Consider the following 22,050-nt stretch of genomic DNA (forward strand, 5'->3'; position numbering starts at 1 on the left):
CTTGCCAGAAACGAGTTCATGAGATGCTGGAACCACACCCCGAACAGACGGATACCACCTGCCAGAACCGCCTGAACCACCTGCTGAGCACGCCGGAACCACCTGCTCGACTCACCGGTACCACCTCCCTGACACGCCAAAATCACCTGCTGGGTATGCCAGAACCACTTGGCGTACACTCCGGAATCATCTCCCGGACATGCCGGAACCAGCTCTCAGACACACCAGAACCAAGTGCCGGAGACGCCGGAAGCACCTGCCGAGCATGCCGGAGCCACCTGCTCGACTCGCCAGAAACACCTGCCGGACACGCCAAAATCACCTGCTGGGTACGCCAGAACCACCTGGCGGACACTCCGGAATCACCTGCCGCGCATGACGGAACCACCTCTCAGACGTGCCGGAAGCACGTGGCGGACAGTCCGGAATCACCTGTTGGGCATACGCAACCACCTCTGACACGTACCAGAACCACGTGCCGTGCTCTCCGGAACCACCTACCGGACAGACCGGAATCAACTTTTGGGCATGCCGCAACCACCAGTCAGATGTGCCAGAAACACGTGCCGGAGACGCCGGAAGCACCTGCCGAGCACGTCGCAACCACCTGCTCAACTCGCCTGAACCACCTGCCGGACACGCCAAAATCACCTGCCCGCTACACCAGCACCACTTCGGGGACAAGCCGGAATCACGTGAGGGGCATGCCGGCACAGCCTCTCAGACTGAACCTCGTGCCGGACACCACAGAACCACCTGCCGGACAGACCGGAACCACCTGCCGGACACGCCGGAACCACCAGCTCGACCCGCCGGAACGACCGCTGGACATGCAAAATCACCTGCCGGCTACGCCGGAAACACTTGGCGAACACTCCGGAATCACCTGCCGGGCATGCCGGAACCACCTCTCAGATATGCCAGAACCACGTGCCAATGACCCCGGAAGCACCTGCGGAGCACGCCGGAACCACCTGCTCGACTCGCCAGAACCACCTGCCGGACACGCAAAAATCACCTGCCGGCTACGCCACAACCAGTTGGGGAACACTTCGGAATCACCTGCCGGGCTTGCTGGAACCACCTGCCGGTCATGCCAAAATCACCTGCCAACTACGCCAGTACCACTTGGCGGACACTGTGGAAACACCTGTCGGGCCGGCCGGAACCACATCTCAGACGTGCCAGAACCATGTGCATGAGATGCTGGAACCACACCCAGAACAGACGGAAAACACCTGCCAGACCCGTCTGAACAACCTGCCGAGCACGCCGGAGCCACCTACCTGACATGCCCAAATCACCAGCCAGGTATGCCAGAACCACTTGGCGGACACTCCGGAATCATCTGCCGGACATGCCGGAACCAGCTCTCAGACACACCAGAACCAAGTGCCGGAGACGCCGGAAGCACCTGCCGAGCATGCCGGAGCCACCTGCTCGACTCGCCAGGAACACCTGCCTGACACGCCAGAACCACCTGGCGGACACTACGGAATCACCTGTCGCGCATGACGGAACCACCTCTCAGACGTGCCGGAAGCACGTGCCAGACACGCCGGAAACACCTACCGGACAGACCGGAACCACCTGCCAAGAACGCCGGAGCCACCTGTTCGACTCGCTGGAACCACCTGCCGGACAGGCCAATATCAACTACTGGCTATGCCAGAACCACCTGGGGGACAGTCCGGGATCACCTGCCAGCCATGGCGGAACCACCTCTCAGACGTACCAGAACCAACTGCCGGAGAAGCTGGAAACACGTCCTGGACAGACTGGAACCACGTGACGGCCATGCCTGAACCACCTGCCGAGCACGGCGGAACCACCTGCGGGCTACGCGAGAACCACTTGGACGACTCTCCGAAATGACCTGCCGGGCATGTTGGAACCACCTCTCAGACGTGCCAGAAGCACGTGGCGGACAGTCCGGAATCACCTGTTGGGCATACGCAACCACCTGTGACACGTACCAGAACCACGTGCCGTGCACGCCGGAACCACCTACCGGACAGACCGGAATCAACTTTTGGGCATGCCGGAACCACCAGTCAGGTGTGCCAGGAACACGTGCCGGAGACGCCGGAAGCACCTGCCGAGCACGTCGCCACCACCTGCTCAACTCGCCTGAACCACCTGCCGGACAAGCCAAAATCACCTGCCCGCTACACCAGCACCACTTCGGGGACAAGCCGGAATCACGTGAGGGGCATGCCGGCACAGCCTCTCAGACTGAACCTCGTGCCGGACACCACAGAACCACCTGCCGGACAGACCGGAACCACCTGCCGGACACGCCGGAACCACCGGCTCGACCCGCCGGAACGACCGCTGGACATGCAAAATCACCTGCCGGCTACGCCGGAAACACTTGGCGAACACTCCGGAATCACCTGCCGGGCATGCCGGAACCACCTCTCAGATATGCCAGAACCACGTGCCAATGACCCCGGAAGCACCTGCCGAGCACGCCGGAACCACCTGCTCGACTCGCCAGAACCACCTGCCGGACACGCAAAAATCACCTGCCGGCTACGCCACAACCAGTTGGGGAACACTTCGGAATCACCTGCCGGGCTTGCTGGAACCACCTGCCGGTCATGCCAAAATCACCTGCCAACTACGCCAGTACCACTTGGCGGACACTGTGGAAACACCTGTCGGGCCGGCCGGAACCACATCTCAGACGTGCCAGAACCATGTGCATGAGATGCTGGAACCACACCCCGAACAGACGGAAAACACCTGCCAGACCCGTCTGAACAACCTGCCGAGCACGCCGGAGCCACCTACCTGACATGCCCAAATCACCAGCAGGGTATGCCAGAACCACTTGGCGGAAAACTCCGGAATCATCTGCCGGACATGCCGGAACCAGCTCTCAGACACACCAGAACCACGTGCCGGAGACGCCGGAAGCACCTGCCGAGCATGCCGGAGCCACCTGCTCGACTCGCCAGAAACACCTGCCGGACATGCCAAAATCACCTGCCGGGTACGCCAGAACCACCTGGCGGACACTCCGAAACCACCTGTCGCGCATGCCGGAAGCACATGCCGGAAACGCCGGAATCACCTACCGGACAGACCGGAACCACCTGCCGAGCACGCCGGAGCCACCTGTTCGACTCTCTGGAACCACCTGCCGGACAGGCCAATATCAACTGCTGGCTATGCCAGAACCACCTGGGGGACGGTCCGGAATCACCTGCCAGCCATGGCGGAACCACCTCTCAGACGTACCAGAACCACCTCCCGGAGAAGCTGGAAACACGTCCTGGACAGTCTGGAACCACCTGCCGGCCAAGCCTGAACCACCTGCCAAGCACAACGGAACAACCTGCCTGTCACGCCAAAATCACCTGCGTTTTATGCCAGAACCACTTGGAGGACTCTCTGGGATGACCTGCCGGGCATGCCGGAACCACCTCTCAGACGTGCCAGAACCATGTGGCGGACAGTCCGGAATCACCTGTTGGGCATGCGCAACCACCTCTGAGACGTACCAGAACCACATGCCGTGCCGGCTGGAACCACCTACCGGACAGACCGGAATCACCTTTCGGGCATGCCGGAACCACCTGTCAGATGTGCCAGAAACACGTGCCGGAGACGCCGGAAGCACCTGCCAAGCACGTTGGAACCACCTGCTCAACTCGCCTGAACCACCTGCCGGACATGCCAAAATCACCTGCCGACTATGCCAGAACCACTTGGCGAACACTCCGGAATCACTTGCCGGGCATGCAGGAACCACCTCTCAGACATGCCAGAACCCCGTGCCAATGACCCCGGAAGCACCAGCCGAGCACGCCGGAACCACCTGCTCGACTCGCCAGAACCACCTGCCGATCACGCAAAAATCACCTGCCGGCTACGCCACAACCAGTTGGTGAACACTTTGGAATCACCTGCCAGGCTTGCTGGAACCACCTGCCAGTCATGCCAAAATCACCTGCCAACTAGGCCAGAACCGCTTGGCGGACACTGCGGAAACACCTGTCGGGCCGGCTGGAACCACATCTCAGACTTGCCAGAAACGAGTTCATGAGATGCTGGAACCACACCCCGAACAGACGGATACCACCTGCCAGAACCGCCTGAACCACCTGCTGAGCACGCCGGAACCACCTGCTCGACTCACCGGTACCACCTCCCTGACACGCCAAAATCACCTGCTGGGTATGCCAGAACCACTTGGCATACACTCCGGAATCATCTCCCGGACATGCCGGAACCAGCTCTCAGACACACCAGAACCAAGTGCCGGAGACGCCGGAAGCACCTGCCGAGCATGCCGGAGCCACCGGCTCGACTCGCCAGAAACACCTGCCGGACACGCCAAAATCACCTGCTGGGTACGCCAGAACCACCTGGCGGACACTCCGGAATCACCTGCCGCGCATGACGGAACCACCTCTCAGACGTGCCGGAAGCACGTGGCGGACAGTCCGGAATCACCTGTTGGGCATACGCAACCACCTCTGACACGTACCAGAACCACGTGCCGTGCTCGCCGGAACCACCTACCGGACAGACCGGAATCAACTTTTGGGCATGCCGCAACCACCAGTCAGATGTGCCAGAAACACGTGCCGGAGACGCCGGAAGCACCTGCCGAGCACGTCGCAACCACCTGCTCAACTCGCCTGAACCACCTGCCGGACACGCCAAAATCACCTGCCCGCTACACCAGCACCACTTCGGGGACAAGCCGGAATCACGTGAGGGGCATGCCGGCACAGCCTCTCAGACTGAACCTCGTGCCGGACACCACAGAACCACCTGCCGGACAGACCGGAACCACCTGCCGGACACGCCGGAACCACCAGCTCGACCCGCCGGAACGACCGCTGGACATGCAAAATCACCTGCCGGCTACGCCGGAAACACTTGGCGAACACTCCGGAATCACCTGCCGGGCATGCCGGAACCACCTCTCAGATATGCCAGAACCACGTGCCAATGACCCCGGAAGCACCTGCGGAGCACGCCGGAACCACCTGCTCGACTCGCCAGAACCACCTGCCGGACACGCAAAAATCACCTGCCGGCTACGCCACAACCAGTTGGGGAACACTTCGGAATCACCTGCCGGGCTTGCTGGAACCACCTGCCGGTCATGCCAAAATCACCTGCCAACTACGCCAGTACCACTTGGCGGACACTGTGGAAACACCTGTCGGGCCGGCCGGAACCACATCTCAGACGTGCCAGAACCATGTGCATGAGATGCTGGAACCACACCCAGAACAGACGGAAAACACCTGCCAGACCCGTCTGAACAACCTGCCGAGCACGCCGGAGCCACCTACCTGACATGCCCAAATCACCAGCCGGGTATGCCAGAACCACTTGGCGGACACTCCGGAATCATCTGCCGGACATGCCGGAACCAGCTCTCAGACACACCAGAACCACGAGCCGGAGACGCCGGAAGCACCTGCCGAGCATGCCGGAGCCACCTGCTCGACTCGCCAGAAACACCTGCCGGACACGCCAAAATCACCTGCCGGGTACGCCAGAACCACCTGGCGGACACTCCGAAACCACCTGTCGCGCATGCCGGAACCACCTCTCAGACGTGCCGGAAGCACGTGCCGGACACGCTGGAATGACCTACCGGACAGACCGGAACCACCTGCCGAGTACGCCGGAGCCACCTGTTCAACTCGCTGGAACCACCTGCCGGACAGGCCAATATCAACTGCTGGCTATGCCAGAACCACCTGGGGGACGGTCCGGAATCACCTGCCAGCCATGGCGGAACCACCTCTCAGACGTACCAGAACCACCTGCCGGAGAAGCTGGAAACACGTCCTGGACAGTCTGGAACCACCTGCCGGCCAAGCCTGAACCACCTGCCAAGCACAACGGAGCAACCTGCCCGACACGCCAAAATCACCTGCGTGTTATGCCAGAACCACTTGGAGGACTCTCTGGGATGACCTGCCGGGCATGCCGGAACCACCTCTCAGACGTGCCAGAACCATGTGGCGGACAGTCCGGAATCACCTGTTGGGCATGCGCAACCACCTCTGAGACGTACCAGAACCACATGCCGTGCCGGCTGGAACCACCTACCGGACAGACCGGAATCACCTTTCGGGCATGCCGGAACCACCTGTCAGATGTGCCAGAAACACGTGCCGGAGACGCCGGAAGCACCTGCCAAGCACGTTGGAACCACCTGCTCAACTCGCCTGAACCACCTGCCGGACATGCCAAAATCACCTGCCCACTATGCCAGAACCACTTGGCGAACACTCCGGAATCACTTGCCGGGCATGCAGGAACCACCTCTCAGAGATGCCAGAACCCCGTGCCAATGACCCCGGAAGCACCAGCCGAGCACGCCGGAACCACCTGCTCGACTCGCCAGAACCACCTGCCGATCACGCAAAAATCACCTGCCGGCTACGCCACAACCAGTTGGTGAACACTTTGGAATCACCTGCCAGGCTTGCTGGAACCACCTGCCAGTCATGCCAAAATCACCTGCCAACTACGCCAGAAGCGCTTGGCGGACACTGCGGAAACACCTGTCGGGCCGGCTGGAACCACATCTCAGACTTGCCAGAAACGTGTTCATGAGATGCTGGAACCACACCCCGAACACACGGATACCACCTGCCAGAACCGCCTGAACCACCTGCTGAGCACGCCGGAACCACCTGCTCGACTCACCGGTACCACCTCCCTGACACGCCAAAATCACCTGCCTGGTATGCCAGAACCACTTGGCGGAAACTCCGGAATCATCTGCCGGACATGCCGGAACCAGCTCTCAGACACACCAGAACCAAGTGCCGGAGACGCCGGAAGCACCTGCCGAGCATGCCGGAGCCACCTGCTCGACTCGCCAGGAACACCTGCCGGACACGCCAAAATCACCTGCCGGGTACGCCAGAACCACCTGGCGGACACTCCGGAATCACCTGCCGCGCATGACGGAACCACCTCTCAGACGTGCCGGAAGCAAGTGCCAGACACGCCGGAAACACCTACCGGACAGACCGGAACCACCTGCCAAGAACGCCGGAGCCACCTGTTCGACTCGCTGGAACCACCTGCCGGACAGGCCAATATCAACTGCTGGCTATGCCAGAACCACCTGGGGGACAGTCCGGGATCACCTGCCAGCCATGGCGGAACCACCTCTCAGACGTACCAGAACCACCTGCCGGAGAAGCTGGAAACACGTCCTGGACAGACTGGAACCACGTGACGGACATGCCTGAACCACCTGCCGAGCACGGCGGAACCACCTGCCGGACACGCCAAAATCACCTGCGGGCTACGCCAGAACCACTTGGACGACTCTCCGAAATGACCTGCCGGGCATGTTGGAACCACCTCTCAGACGTGCCAGAAGCACGTGGCGGACAGTCCGGAATCACCTGTTGGGCATACGCAACCACCTGTGACACGTACCAGAACCACGTGCCGTGCACGCCGGAACCACCTACCGGACAGACCGGAATCAACTTTTGGGCATGCCGGAACCGCCAGTCAGATGTGCCAGAAACACGTGCCGGAGACGCCGGAAGCACCTGCCGAGCACGTCGCAACCACCTGCTCAACTCGCCTGAACCACCTGCCGGACACGCCAAAATCACCTGCCCGCTACACCAGCACCACTTCGGGGACAAGCCGGAATCACGTGAGGGGCATGCCGGCACAGCCTCTCGGACTGAACCTCATGCCGGACACCACAGAACCACCTGCCGGACAGACCGGAACCACCTGCCGGACACGCCGGAACCACCGGCTCGACCCGCCGGAACGACCGCTGGACATGCAAAATCTCCTGCCGGCTACGCCGGAAACACTTGACGAACACTCCGGAATCACCTGCCGGGCATGCCGGAACCACCTCTCAGATATGCCAGAACCACGTGCCAATGACCCCGGAAGCACCTGCCGAGCACGCCGGAACCACCTGCTCGACTCGCCAGAACCACCTGCCGGACACGCAAAAATCACCTGCCGGCTACGCCACAACCAGTTGGGGAACACTTCGGAATCACCTGCCGGGCTTGCTGGAACCACCTGCCGGTCATGCCAAAATCACCTGCCAACTACGCCAGTACCACTTGGCGGACACTGTGGAAACACCTGTCGGGCCGGCCGGAACCACGTCTCAGACATGCCATAACCATGTGCATGAGATGCTGGAACCACACCCCGAACAGACGGAAAACACCTGCCAGACACGTCTGAACAACCTGCCGAGCACGCCGGAGCCACCTACCTGACATGCACAAATCACCAGCCGGGTATGCCAGAACCACTTGGCGGACACTCCAGAATCATCTGCCGGACATGCCGGAACCAGCTCTCAGACACACCAGAACCACGTGCCGGAGACGCCGGAAGCACCTGCCGAGCATGCCGGAGCCACCTTCTCGACTCGCCAGAAACACCTGCCGGACACGCCAAAATAACCTGCCGGGTACGCCAGAACCACCTGGCGGACACTCCGAAACCACCTGTCGCGCATGCCGGAACCACCTCTCAGACGTGCCGGAAGCACGTGCCAGACACGCCGGAAACACCTACCGGACAGACCGGAACCACCTGCCAAGAACGCCGGAGCCACCTGTTCGGCTCGCTGGAACCACCTGCCGGACAGGCCAATATCAACTGCTGGCTATGCCAGAACCACCTGGGGGACAGTCCGGGATCACCTGCCAGCCATGGCGGAACCACCTCTCAGACGTACCAGAACCACCTGCCGGAGAAGCTGGAAACACGTCCTGGACAGACTGGAACCACGTGACGGCCATGCCTGAACCCCCTGCCGAGCACGGCGGAACCACCTGCCGGACACGCCAAAATCACCTGAGGGCTACGCCAGAACCACTTGGACGACTCTCTGAAATGACCTGCCGGGCATGTTGGAACCACCTCTCAGACGTGCCAGAAGCACGTGGCGGACAGTCCGGAATCACGTGTTGGGCATACGCAACCACCTCTGACACGCACCAGAACCACGTGCCGTGCACGCCGGAACCACCTACCGGACAGACCGGAATCAACTTTTGGGCATGCCGGGACCACCAGTCAGATGTGCCAGAAACACGTGCCGGAGACGCCGGAAGCACCTGCCGAGCACGTCGCAACCACCTGCTCATCTCGCCTGAACCACCTGCCGGACACGCCAAAATCACCTGCCCGCTACACCAGCACCACTTCGGGGACAAGCCGGAATCACGTGAGGGGCATGCCGGCACAGCCTCTCAGACTGAACCTCGTGCCGGACACCACAGAACCACCTGCCGGACAGACCGGAACCACCTGCCGGACACGCCGGAACCACCGGCTCGACCCGCCGGAACGACCGCTGGACATGCAAAATCACCTGCCGGCTACGCCGGAAACACTTGGCGAACACTCCGGAATCACCTGCCGGGCATGCCGGAACCACCTCTCAGATATGCCAGAACCACGTGCCAATGACCCCGGAAGCACCTGCGGAGCACGCCGGAACCACCTGGTCGACTCGCCAGAACCACCTGCCGGACACGCAAAAATCACCTGCCGGCTACGCCACAACCAGTTGGGGAACACTTCGGAATCACCTGCCGGGCTTGCTGGAACCACCTGCCGGTCATGCCAAAATCACCTGCCAACTACGCCAGTACCACTTGGCGGACACTGTGGAAACACCTTTCGGGCCGGCCGGAACCACATCTCAGACGTGCCGGAGCCATGTGCATGAGATGCTGGAACCACACCCCGAACAGACGGAAAACACCTTCCAGACCAGTCTGAACAACCTGCCGAGCACGCCGGAGCCACCTACCTGACATGCCCAAATCACCAGCCGGGTATGCCAGAACCACTGGGCGGACACTCCGGAATCATCTGCCGGACATGCCGGAACCAGCTCTCAGACACACCAGAACCACGTGCCGGAGACGCCGGAAGCACCTGCCGAGCATGCCGGAGCCACCTTCTCGACTCGCCAGAAACACCTGCCGGACACGCCAAAATAACCTGCCGGGTACGCCAGAACCACCTGGCGGACACTCCGAAACCACCTGTCGCGCATGCCGGAACCACCTCTCAGACGTGCCGGAAGCACGTGCCAGACACGCCGGAAACACCTACCGGACAGACCGGAACCACCTGCCAAGAACGCCGGAGCCACCTGTTCGGCTCGCTGGAACCACCTGCCGGACAGGCCAATATCAACTGCTGGCTATGCCAGAACCACCTGGGGGACAGTCCGGGATCACCTGCCAGCCATGGCGGAACCACCTCTCAGACGTACCAGAACCACCTGCCGGAGAAGCTGGAAACACGTCCTGGACAGACTGGAACCACGTGACGGCCATGCCTGAACCACCTGCCGAGCACGGCGGAACCACCTGCCGGACACGCCAAAATCACCTGAGGGCTACGCCAGAACCACTTGGACGACTCTCCGAAATGACCTGCCGGGCATGTTGGAACCACCTCTCAGACGTGCCAGAAGCACGTGGCGGACAGTCCGGAATCACCTGTTGGGCATACGCAACCACCTCTGACACGTACCAGAACCACGTGCCGTGCACGACGGAACCACCTACCGGACAGACCGGAATCAACTTTTGGGCATGCCGCAACCACCAGTCAGATGTGCCAGAAACACGTGCCGGAGACGCCGGAAGCACCTGCCGAGCACGTCGCAACCACCTGCTCAACTCGCCTGAACCACCTGCCGGACACGCCAAAATCACCTGCCCGCTACACCAGCACCACTTCGGGGACAAGCCGGAATCATGTGAGGGGCATGCCGGCACAGCCTCTCAGACTGAACCTCGTGCCGGACACCACAGAACCACCTGCCGGACAGACCGGAACCACCTGCCGGACACGCCGGAACCACCGGCTCGACCCGCCGGAACGACCGCTGGACATGCAAAATCACCTGCCGGCTACGCCGGAAACACTTGGCGAACACTCCGGAATCACCTGCCGGGCATGCCGGAACCACCTCTCAGATATGCCAAAACCACGTGCCAATGACCCCGGAAGCACCTGCCGAGCACGCCGGAACCACCTGCTCGACTCGCCAGAACCTCCTGCCGGACACGCAAAAATCACCTGCCGGCTACGCCACAACCAGTTGGGGAACACTTTGGAATCACCTGCCAGGCTTGCTGGAACCACCTGCCAGTCATGCCAAAATCACCTGCCAACTACGCCAGAACCGCTTGGCGGACACTGCGGAAACACCTGTCGGGCCGGCTGGAACCACATCTCAGACGTGCCAGAAACGTGTTCATGAGATGCTGGAACCACACCCCGAACACGGATACCACCTGCCAGAACCGCCTGAACCACCTGCTGAGCACGCCGGAACCACCTGCTCGACTCACCGGTACCACCTCCCTGACACGCCAAAATCACCTGCTGGGTATGCCAGAACCACTTGGCGGACACTCCGGAATCATCTGCCGGACATGCCGGAACCAGCTCTCAGACACACCAGAACCAAGTGCCGGAGACGCCGGAAGCACCTGCCGAGCATGCCGGAGCCACCTGCTCGACTCGCCAGAAACACCTGCCGGACACGCCAAAATCACCTGCCGGGTATGCCAGAACCACCTGGCGGACACTACGGAATCACCTGCCGCGCATGCCGGAACCACCTCTCAGACGTGCCGGAAGCACGTGCCGGACACGCCGGAATCACCTACCGGACAGACCGGAACCACATCCAAGAACGCCGGAGCACCCTGTTTGACTCGCTGGAACCACCTGCCGGACAGGCCAATATCAAATGCTGGCTATGCCAGAACCACCTGGGGGACAGTCCGGGATCACCTGCCAGCCATGGCGGAACCACCTCTCAGACGTACCAGAACCACCTGCCGGAGAAGCTGGAAACACGTCCTGGACAGACTGGAACCACGTGACGGCCATGCCTGAACCACCTGCCGAGCACGGCGGACCCACCTGCCGGACACGCCAAAATCACCTGCGGGCTACGCCAGAACCACTTGGACGACTCTCTGAAATGACCTGCCGGGCATGTTGGAACCACCTCTCAGACGTGCCAGAAGCACGTGGCGGACAGTCCGGAATCACCTGTTGGGCATACGCAACCACCTCTGACACGTACCAGAACCACGTGCCGTGCACGCCGGAACCACCTACCGGACAGACCGGAATCAACATTTGGGCATGCCGGAACCACCAGTCAGATGTGCCAGAAACACGTGCCGGAGACGCCGGAAGCACCTGCCGAGCACGTCGCAACCACCTGCTCAACTCGCCTGAACCACCTGCCGGACACGCCTAAATCACCTGCCCGCTACACCAGCACCACTTCGGGGACAAGCCGGAATCACGTGAGGGGCATGCCGGCACAGCCTCTCAGACTGAACCTCGTGCCGGACACCACAGAACCACCTGCCGGACAGACCGGAACCACCTGCCGGACACGCCGGAACCACCGGCTCGACCCGCCGGAACGACCGCTGGACATGCAAAATCACCTGCCGGCTACGCCGGAAACACTGGGCGAACACTCCGGAGTCACCTGCCGGGCATGCCGGAAACACCTCTCAGATATGCCAGAACCACGTGCCAATGACCCCGGAAGCACCTGCCGAGCACGCCGGAACCACCTGCTCGACTCGCCAGAACCACCTGCCGGACACGCAAAAATCACCTGCCGGCTACGCCACAACCAGTTGGGGAACACTTCGGAATCACCTGCCGGGCTTGCTGGAACCACCTGCCGGTCATGCCAAAATCACCTGCCAACTACGCCAGTACCACTTGGCGGACACTGTGGAAACACCTGTCGGGCCGGCCGGAACCACATCTCAGACGTGCCAGAACCATGTGCATGAGATGCTGGAACCACACCCCGAACAGACGGAAAACACCTTCCAGACCCGTCTGAACAACCTGCCGAGCACGCCGGAGCAACCTACCTGACATGCCCAAATCAACAGCCGGGTATGCCAGAACCACTTGGCGGACACTCCGGAATCATCTGCCGGACATGCCGGAACCAGCTCTCAGACACACCAGAACCACGTGCCGGAGACGCCGGAAGCACCTGCCGAGCATGCCGGAGCCACCTGCTCGACTCGCCAGAAACACCTGCCGGACACGCCAAAATCACCTGCCGGGTACGCCAGAACCACCTGGCGGACACTCCGAAACCACCTGTCGCGCATGCCGGAACCACCTCTCAGACGTGCCGGAAGCACGTGCCGGAAACGCCGGAATCACCTACCGGACAGACCGGAACCACCTGCCGAGCACGCCAGAGCCACCTGTTCGACTCGCTGGAACCAACTGCCGGACAAGCCAATATTAACTGCTGGCTATGCCAGAACCACCTGGGGGACGGTCCGGAATCACCTGACAGCCATGGCGGAACCACCTCTCAGACGTACCAGAACCACCTGCCGGAGAAGCTGGAAACACGTCCTGGACAGTCTGGAACCACCTGCCGGCCAAACCTGAACCACCTGCCAAGCACAACGGAACAACCTGCCAGACACGCCAAAATCACCTGCGTGTTATGCCAGAACCACTTGGAGGACTCTCTGGGATGACCTGCCGGGCATGCCGGAACCACCTCTCAGACGTGCCAGAACCATGTGGCGGACAGTCCGGAATCACCTGTTGGGCATGCGCAACCACCTCTGAGACGTACCAGAACCACATGCCGTGCAGGCTGGAACCACCTACCGGACAGACCGGAATCACCTTTCGGGCATGCCGGAACCACCTGTCAGATGTGCCAGAAACACGTGCCGGAGACGCCGGAAGCACCTGCCAAGCACGTTGGAACCACCTGCTCAACTCGCCTGAACCACCTGCCGGACATGCCAAAATCACCTGCCGACTATGCCAGAACCACTTGGCGAACACTCCGGAATCACTTGCCGGGCATGCAGGAACCACCTCTCAGACATGCCAGAACCCCGTGCCAATGACCCCGGAAGCACTAGCCGAGCACGCCGGAACCACCTGCTCGACTCGCCAGAACCACCTGCCGATCACGCAAAAATCACCTGCCGGCTACGCCACAACCAGTTGGTGAACACTTTGGAATCACCTGCCAGGCTTGCTGGAACCACCTGCCAGTCATGCCAAAATCACCTGCCAACTACGCCAGAACCGCTTGGCGGACACTGCGGAAACACCTGTCGGGCCGGGTGGAACCACATCTCAGACGTGCCAGAAACGTGTTCATGAGATGCTGGAACCACACCCCGAACACACGGATACCACCTGCCAGAACCGCCTGAACCACCTGCTGAGCACGCCGGAACCACCTGCTCGACTCACCGGTACCACCTCCCTGACACGCCAAAATCACCTGCTGGGTATGCCAGAACCACTTGGCGGACACTCCGGAATCATCTGCCGGACATGCCGGAACCAGCTCTCAGACACACCAGACCCACGTTCCGGAGACGCCGGAAGCACCTGCCGAGCATGACGGAGCCACCTGCTCGACTCGGCAGAAACACCTGCCGGACACGCCAAAATCACCTGCCGGGTACGCCAGAACCACCTGGCGGACACTCCGAAATCACCTGTTGCGCATGCCGGAACCACCTCTCAGACGTGCCGGACACGCCGGAATCACCTACCGGACAGACCGGAACCACCTGCCGAGCACGCCAGAGCCACCTGTTCGACTCGCTGGAACCAACTGCCGGACAAGCCAATATTAACTGCTGGCTATGCCAGAACCACCTGGGGGACGGTCCGGAATCACCTGCCAGCCATGGCGGAACCACCTCTCAGACGTACCAGAACCACCTGCCGGAGAAGCTGGAAACACGTCCTGGACAGACTGGAACCACGTGAGGGCCATGCCTGAACCACCTGTCGAGCACGGCGGAACCACCTGCCGGACACACCAAAATCACCTGCGGGCTACGCCAGAACCACTTGGTCGACTCTCCGAAATGACCTGCCGGGCATGTTGGAACCACCTCTCAGACGTACCAGAAGCACGTGGCGGAGAAGCTGGAAACACGTCCTGGACAGACTGGAACCGCGTGACGGCCATGCCTGAACCACCTGCCGAGCACGGCGGAACCACCTGACGGACACGCCAAAATCACCTGTGGGCTACGCCAGAACCACTTGGACGACTCTCCGAAATGAGCTGCCAGGCATGTTGGAACCACCTCTCAGACGTGCCAGAAGCACGTGGCGGACAGTCCGGAATCACCTGTTGGGCATACGCAACCACCTCTGAGACGTACCAGAACCACGTGCCGTGCTCGCCGGAACCACCCACCGGACAGACCATAATCAAATTTTGGGCATGCCGGAACCACCAGTCAGATGTGCCAGAAACACGTGCCGGAGACGCCGGAAGCACCTGCCGAGCACGTCGCAACCACCTGCTCAACTCGCCTGAACCACCTGCCGGACATGCCAAAATCACCTGCCCGCTACACCAGCACCACTTCGGGGACAAGCCGGAATCACGTGAGGGGCATGCCGGCACAGCCTCTCAGACTGAACCTCGTGCCGGACACCGCAGAACCACCTGCCGGACAGACCGGAACCACCTGCCGGACACGCCGGAACCACCGGCTCGACCCGCCGGAACGACCGCTGGACATGCAAAATCACCTGCCGGCTACGCCGGAAACACTTGGCGAACACTCCGGAATCACCTGCCGGGCATGCCGGAACCACCTCTCAGATATGCCAGAACCACGTGCCAATGACCCCGGAAGCACCTGCCGAGCACGCCGGAACCACCTGCTCGACTCGCCAGAACCACCTGCCGGACACGCAAAAATCACCTGCCGGCTACGCCACAACCAGTTGGGGAACACTTCGGAATCACCTGCCAGGCTTGCTGGAACCACCTGCCGGTCATGCCAAAATCAGCTGCCAACTACGCCAGTACCACTTGGCGGACACTGTGGAAACACCTGTCGGGCCGGCCGGAACCACATCTCAGACATGCCAGAACCATGTGCATGAGATGCTGGAACCACACCCCGAACAGACGGAAAACACCTGCCAGACCCGTCTGAACAACCTGCCGAGCACGCCGGAGCCACCTGCTCGACTCGCCGGAAGCACCTACCTGACATGCCCAAATCACCAGCCGGGTATGCCAGAACCACTTGGCGGACACTCCGGAATCATCTGCCGGACATGCCGGAACCAGCTCTCAGACACACCAGACCCACGTGCCGGAGACGACGGAAGCACCTGCCGAGCATGACGGAGCCACCTGCTCGACTCGGCAGAAACACCTGCCGGACACGCCAAAATCACCTGCCGGGTACGCCAGAACCACCTGGCAGAAACTCCGAAATCACCTGTCGCGCATGCCGGAACCACCTCTCAGACGTGCCGGACACGCTGGAATCACCTACCGGACAGACCGGAACCACCTGCCGAGCACGCCAGATCCACCTGTTCGACTCGCTGGAACCAACTGCCGGACAAGCCAATATTAACTGCTGGCTATGCCAGAACCACCTGGGGGACGGTCCGGAATCACCTGACAGCCATGGCGGAACCACCTCTCAGACGTACCAGAACCACCTGCCGGAGAAGCTGGAAACACGTCCTGGACAGTCTGGAACCACCTGCCGGCCAAACCTGAACCACCTGCCAAGCACAACGGAACAACCTGCCAGACACGCCAAAATCACCTGCGTGTTATGCCAGAACCACTTGGAGGACTCTCTGGGATGACCTGCCGGGCATGCCGGAACCACCTCTCAGACGTGCCAGAACCATGTGGCGGACAGTCCGGAATCACCTGTTGGGCATGCGCAACCACCTCTGAGACGTACCAGAACCACATGCCGTGCAGGCTGGAACCACCTACCGGACAGACCGGAATCACCTTTCGGGCATGCCGGAACCACCTGTCAGATGTGCCAGAAACACGTGCCGGAGACGCCGGAAGCACCTGCCAAGCACGTTGGAACCACCTGCTCAACTCGCCTGAACCACCTGCCGGACATGCCAAAATCACCTGCCGACTATGCCAGAACCACTTGGCGAACACTCCGGAATCACTTGCCGGGCATGCAGGAACCACCTCTCAGACATGCCAGAACCCCGTGCCAATGACCCCGGAAGCACCAGCCGAGCACGCCGGAACCACCTGCTCGACTCGCCAGAACCACCTGCCGATCACGCAAAAATCACCTGCCGGCTACGCCACAACCAGTTGGTGAACACTTTGGAATCACCTGCCAGGCTTGCTGGAACCACCTGCCAGTCATGCCAAAATCACCTGCCAACTAGGCCAGAACCGCTTGGCGGACACTGCGGAAACACCTGTCGGGCCGGCTGGAACCACATCTCAGACGTGCCAGAAACGTGTTCATGAGATGCTGGAACCACACCCCGAACAGACGGATACCACCTGCCAGAACCGCCTGAACCACCTGCTGAGCACGCCGGAACCACCTGCTCGACTCACCGGTACCACCTCCCTGACACGCCAAAATCACCTGCTGGGTATGCCAGAACCACTTGGCGGACACTCCGGAATCATCTGCCGGACATGCCGGAACCAGCTCTCAGACACACCAGACCCACGTTCCGGAGACGCCGGAAGCACCTGCCGAGCATGACGGAGCCACCTGCTCGACTCGGCAGAAACACCTGCCGGACACGCCAAAATCACCTGCCGGGTACGCCAGAACCACCTGGCGGACACTCCGAAATCACCTGTTGCGCATGCCGGAACCACCTCTCAGACGTGCCGGACACGCCGGAATCACCTACCGGACAGACCGGAACCACCTGCCGAGCACGCCAGAGCCACCTGTTCGACTCGCTGGAACCAACTGCCGGACAAGCCAATATTAACTGCTGGCTATGCCAGAACCACCTGGGGGACGGTCCGGAATCACCTGCCAGCCATGGCGGAACCACCTCTCAGACGTACCAGAACCACCTGCCGGAGAAGCTGGAAACACGTCCTGGACAGACTGGAACCACGTGAGGGCCATGCCTGAACCACCTGTCGAGCACGGCGGAACCACCTGCCGGACACGCCAAAATCACCTGCGGGCTACGCCAGAACCACTTGGTCGACTCTCCGAAATGACCTGCCGGGCATGTTGGAACCACCTCTCAGGCGTACCAGAAGCACGTGGCGGAGAAGCTGGAAACACGTCCTGGACAGACTGGAACCGCGTGACGGCCATGCCTGAACCACCTGCCGAGCACGGCGGAACCACCTGACGGACACGCCAAAATCACCTGTGGGCTACGCCAGAACCACTTGGACGACTCTCCGAAATGAGCTGCCGGGCATGTTGGAACCACCTCTCAGACGTGCCAGAAGCACGTGGCGGACAGTCCGGAATCACCTGTTGGGCATACGCAACCACCTCTGACACGTACCAGAACCACGTGCCGTGCTCGCCGGAACCACCTACCGGACAGACCATAATCAAATTTTGGGCATGCCGGAACCACCAGTCAGATGTGCCAGAAACACGTGCCGGAGACGCCGGAAGCACCTGCCGAGCACGTCGCAACCACCTGCTCAACTTGCCTGAACCACCTGCCGGACACGCCAAAATCACCTGCCCGCTACACCAGCACCACTTCGGGGACAAGCCGGAATCACGTGAGGGGCATGCCGGCACAGCCTCTCAGACTGAACCTCGTGCCGGACACCGCAGAACCACCTGCCGGACAGACCGGAACCACCTGCCGGACACGCCGGAACCACCGGCTCGACCCGCCGGAACGACCGCTGGACATGCAAAATCACCTGCCGGCTACGCCGGAAACACTTGGCGAACACTCCGGAATCACCTGCCGGGCATGCCGGAACCACCTCTCAGATATGCCAGAACCACGTGCCAATGACCCCGGAAGCACCTGCCGAGCACGCCGGAACCACCTGCTCGACTCGCCAGAACCACCTGCCGGACACGCAAAAATCACCTGCCGGCTACGCCACAACCAGTTGGGGAACACTTCGGAATCACCTGCCAGGCTTGCTGGAACCACCTGCCGGTCATGCCAAAATCACCTGCCAACTACGCCAGTACCACTTGGCGGACACTGTGGAAACACCTGTCGGGCCGGCCGGAACCACATCTCAGACATGCCAGAACCATGTGCATGAGATGCTGGAACCACACCCCGAACAGACGGAAAACACCTGCCAGACCCGTCTGAACAACCTGCCGAGCACGCCGGAGCCACCTGCTCGACTCGCCGGAACCACCTACCTGACATGCCCAAATCACCAGCCGGGTATGCCAGAACCACTTGGCGGACACTCCGGAATCATCTGCCGGACATGCCGGAACCAGCTCTCAGACACACCAGACCCACGTGCCGGAGACGACGGAAGCACCTGCCGAGCATGACGGAGCCACCTGCTCGACTCGGCAGAAACACCTGCCGGACACGCCAAAATCACCTGCCGGGTACGCCAGAACCACCTGGCAGAAACTCCGAAATCACCTGTCGCGCATGCCGGAACCACCTTTCAGACGTGCCGGACACGCTGGAATCACCTACCGGACAGACCGGAACCACCTGCCGAGCACGCCAGAGCCACCTGTTCGACTCGCTGGAACCAACTGCCGGACAAGCCAATATTAACTGCTGGCTATGCCAGAACCACCTGGGGGACGGTCCGGAATCACCTGACAGCCATGGCGGAACCACCTCTCAGACGTACCAGAACCACCTGCCGGAGAAGCTGGAAACACGTCCTGGAGAGTCTGGAACCACCTGCCGGCCAAACCTGAACCACCTGCCAAGCACAACGGAACAACCTGCCAGACACGCCAAAATCACCTGCGTGTTATGCCAGAACCACTTGGAGGACTCTCTGGGATGACCTGCCGGGCATGCCGGAACCACCTCTCAGATGTGCCAGAACCATGTGGCGGACAGTCCGGAATCACCTGTTGGGCATGCGCAACCACCTCTGAGACGTACCAGAACCACATGCCGTGCAGGCTGGAACCACCTACCGGACAGACCGGAATCACCTTTCGGGCATGCCGGAACCACCTGTCAGATGTGCCAGAAACACGTGCCGGAGACGCCGGAAGCACCTGCCAAGCACGTTGGAACCACCTGCTCAACTCGCCTGAACCACCTGCCGGACATGCCAAAATCACCTGCCGACTATGCCAGAACCACTTGGCGAACACTCCGGAATCACTTGCCGGGCATGCAGGAACCACCTCTCAGACATGCCAGAACCCCGTGCCAATGACCCCGGAAGCACCAGCCGAGCACGCCGGAACCACCTGCTCGACTCGCCAGAACCACCTGCCGATCACGCAAAAATCACCTGCCGGCTACGCCACAACCAGTTGGTGAACACTTTGGAATCACCTGCCAGGCTTGCTGGAACCACCTGCCAGTCATGCCAAAATCACCTGCCAACTACGCCAGAACCGCTTGGCGGACACTGCGGAAACACCTGTCGGGCCGGCTGGAACCACATCTCAGACGTGCCAGAAACGTGTTCATGAGATGCTGGAACCACACCCCGAACAGACGGATACCACCTGCCAGAACCGCCTGAACCACCTGCTGAGCACGCCGGAACCACCTGCTCGACTCACCGGTAACACCTCCCTGACACGCCAAAATCACCTGCTGGGTATGCCAGAACCACATGACGGACACTCCGGAATCATCTGCCGGACACGCCGGAACCAGCTCTCAGACATACCAGAACCAAGTGCCGGAGACGCCGGAAGCACCTGCCGAGCATGCCAGAGCCACCTGCTCGACTCGCCAGAAACACCTGCCGGACACGCCAAAATCACCTGCCGGGTATGCCAGAACCACCTGGCAGACACTACGGGATCACCTGCCGCGCATGCTGGAACCACCTCTCAGACGTGCCGGAAGCACGTGCCAGACACGCCGGAAACACCTACCGGACAGACCGGAACCACCTGCCGAGCACGCCGGAGCCACCTGTTCGACTCGCTGGAACCACCTGCCGGACAGGCCAATATCAACTGCTGGCTATGCCAGAACCACCTGGGGGACAGTCCGGGATCACCTGCCAGCCATGGCGGAACCACCTCTCAGACGTACCAGAACCACCTGCCGGAGAAGCTGGAAACACGTCCTGGACAGACTGGAACCACGTGACGGCCATGCCTGAACCACCTGCCGGACAGGCCAAAATCACCTGCGGGCTACGCCAGAAACACTTGGACGACTCTCCGAAATGACCTGCCGGGCATGTTGGAACCACCTCTCAGACGTGCCAGAAGCACGTGGCGGACAGTCCGGAATCACCTGTTGGGCATACGCAACCACCTCTGAGACGTACCAGAACCACGTGCCGTGCACGCCGGAACCACCTACCGGACAGACCGGAATCCACTTTTGGGCATGCCGGAACCACCAGTCAGATGTGCCAGAAACACGTGCCGGAGACGCCGGAAGCACCTGCCGAGCACGTCGCAACCACCTGCTCAACTTGCCTGAACCACCTGCCGGACACGCCAAAATCACCTGCCCGCTACACCAGCACCACTTCGGGGACAAGCCGGAATCACGTGAGGGGCATGCCGGCACAGCCTCTCAGACTGAACCTCGTGCCGGACACCGCAGAACCAGCTGCCGGACAGACCGGAACCACCTGCCGGACACGCCGGAACCACCGGCTCGACCCGCCGGAACGACCGCTGGACATGCAAAATCACCTGCCGGCTACGCCGGAAACACTGGGCGAACACTCCGGAATCACCTGCCGGGCATGCCGGAACGACCTCTCAGATATGCCAGAACCACGTGCCAATGACCCCGGAAGCACCTGCCGAGCACGCCGGAGCTACCTCCTCGGCTCGCCAGAACCACCTACCTGACATGCCCAAATCACCAGCCGGGTATGGCAGAACCACTTGGCGGACACTCCGGAATCATCTGCGGACATGCCGGAACCAGCTCTCAGACACCCCAGAACCACGTGCCGGAGACGCCGGAAGCACCTGCCGAGCATGCCGGAGCCCCTGCTCGACTCGCCAGAAACACCTGCCGGACAAGCCAAAATTACCTGCCGGGTACGCCAGAACCACC

The sequence above is a fragment of the Equus caballus genome, chromosome 15, assembly GCF_041296265.1.
Source record: "Equus caballus isolate H_3958 breed thoroughbred chromosome 15, TB-T2T, whole genome shotgun sequence".
Taxonomy (NCBI): domain Eukaryota; kingdom Metazoa; phylum Chordata; class Mammalia; order Perissodactyla; family Equidae; genus Equus; species Equus caballus.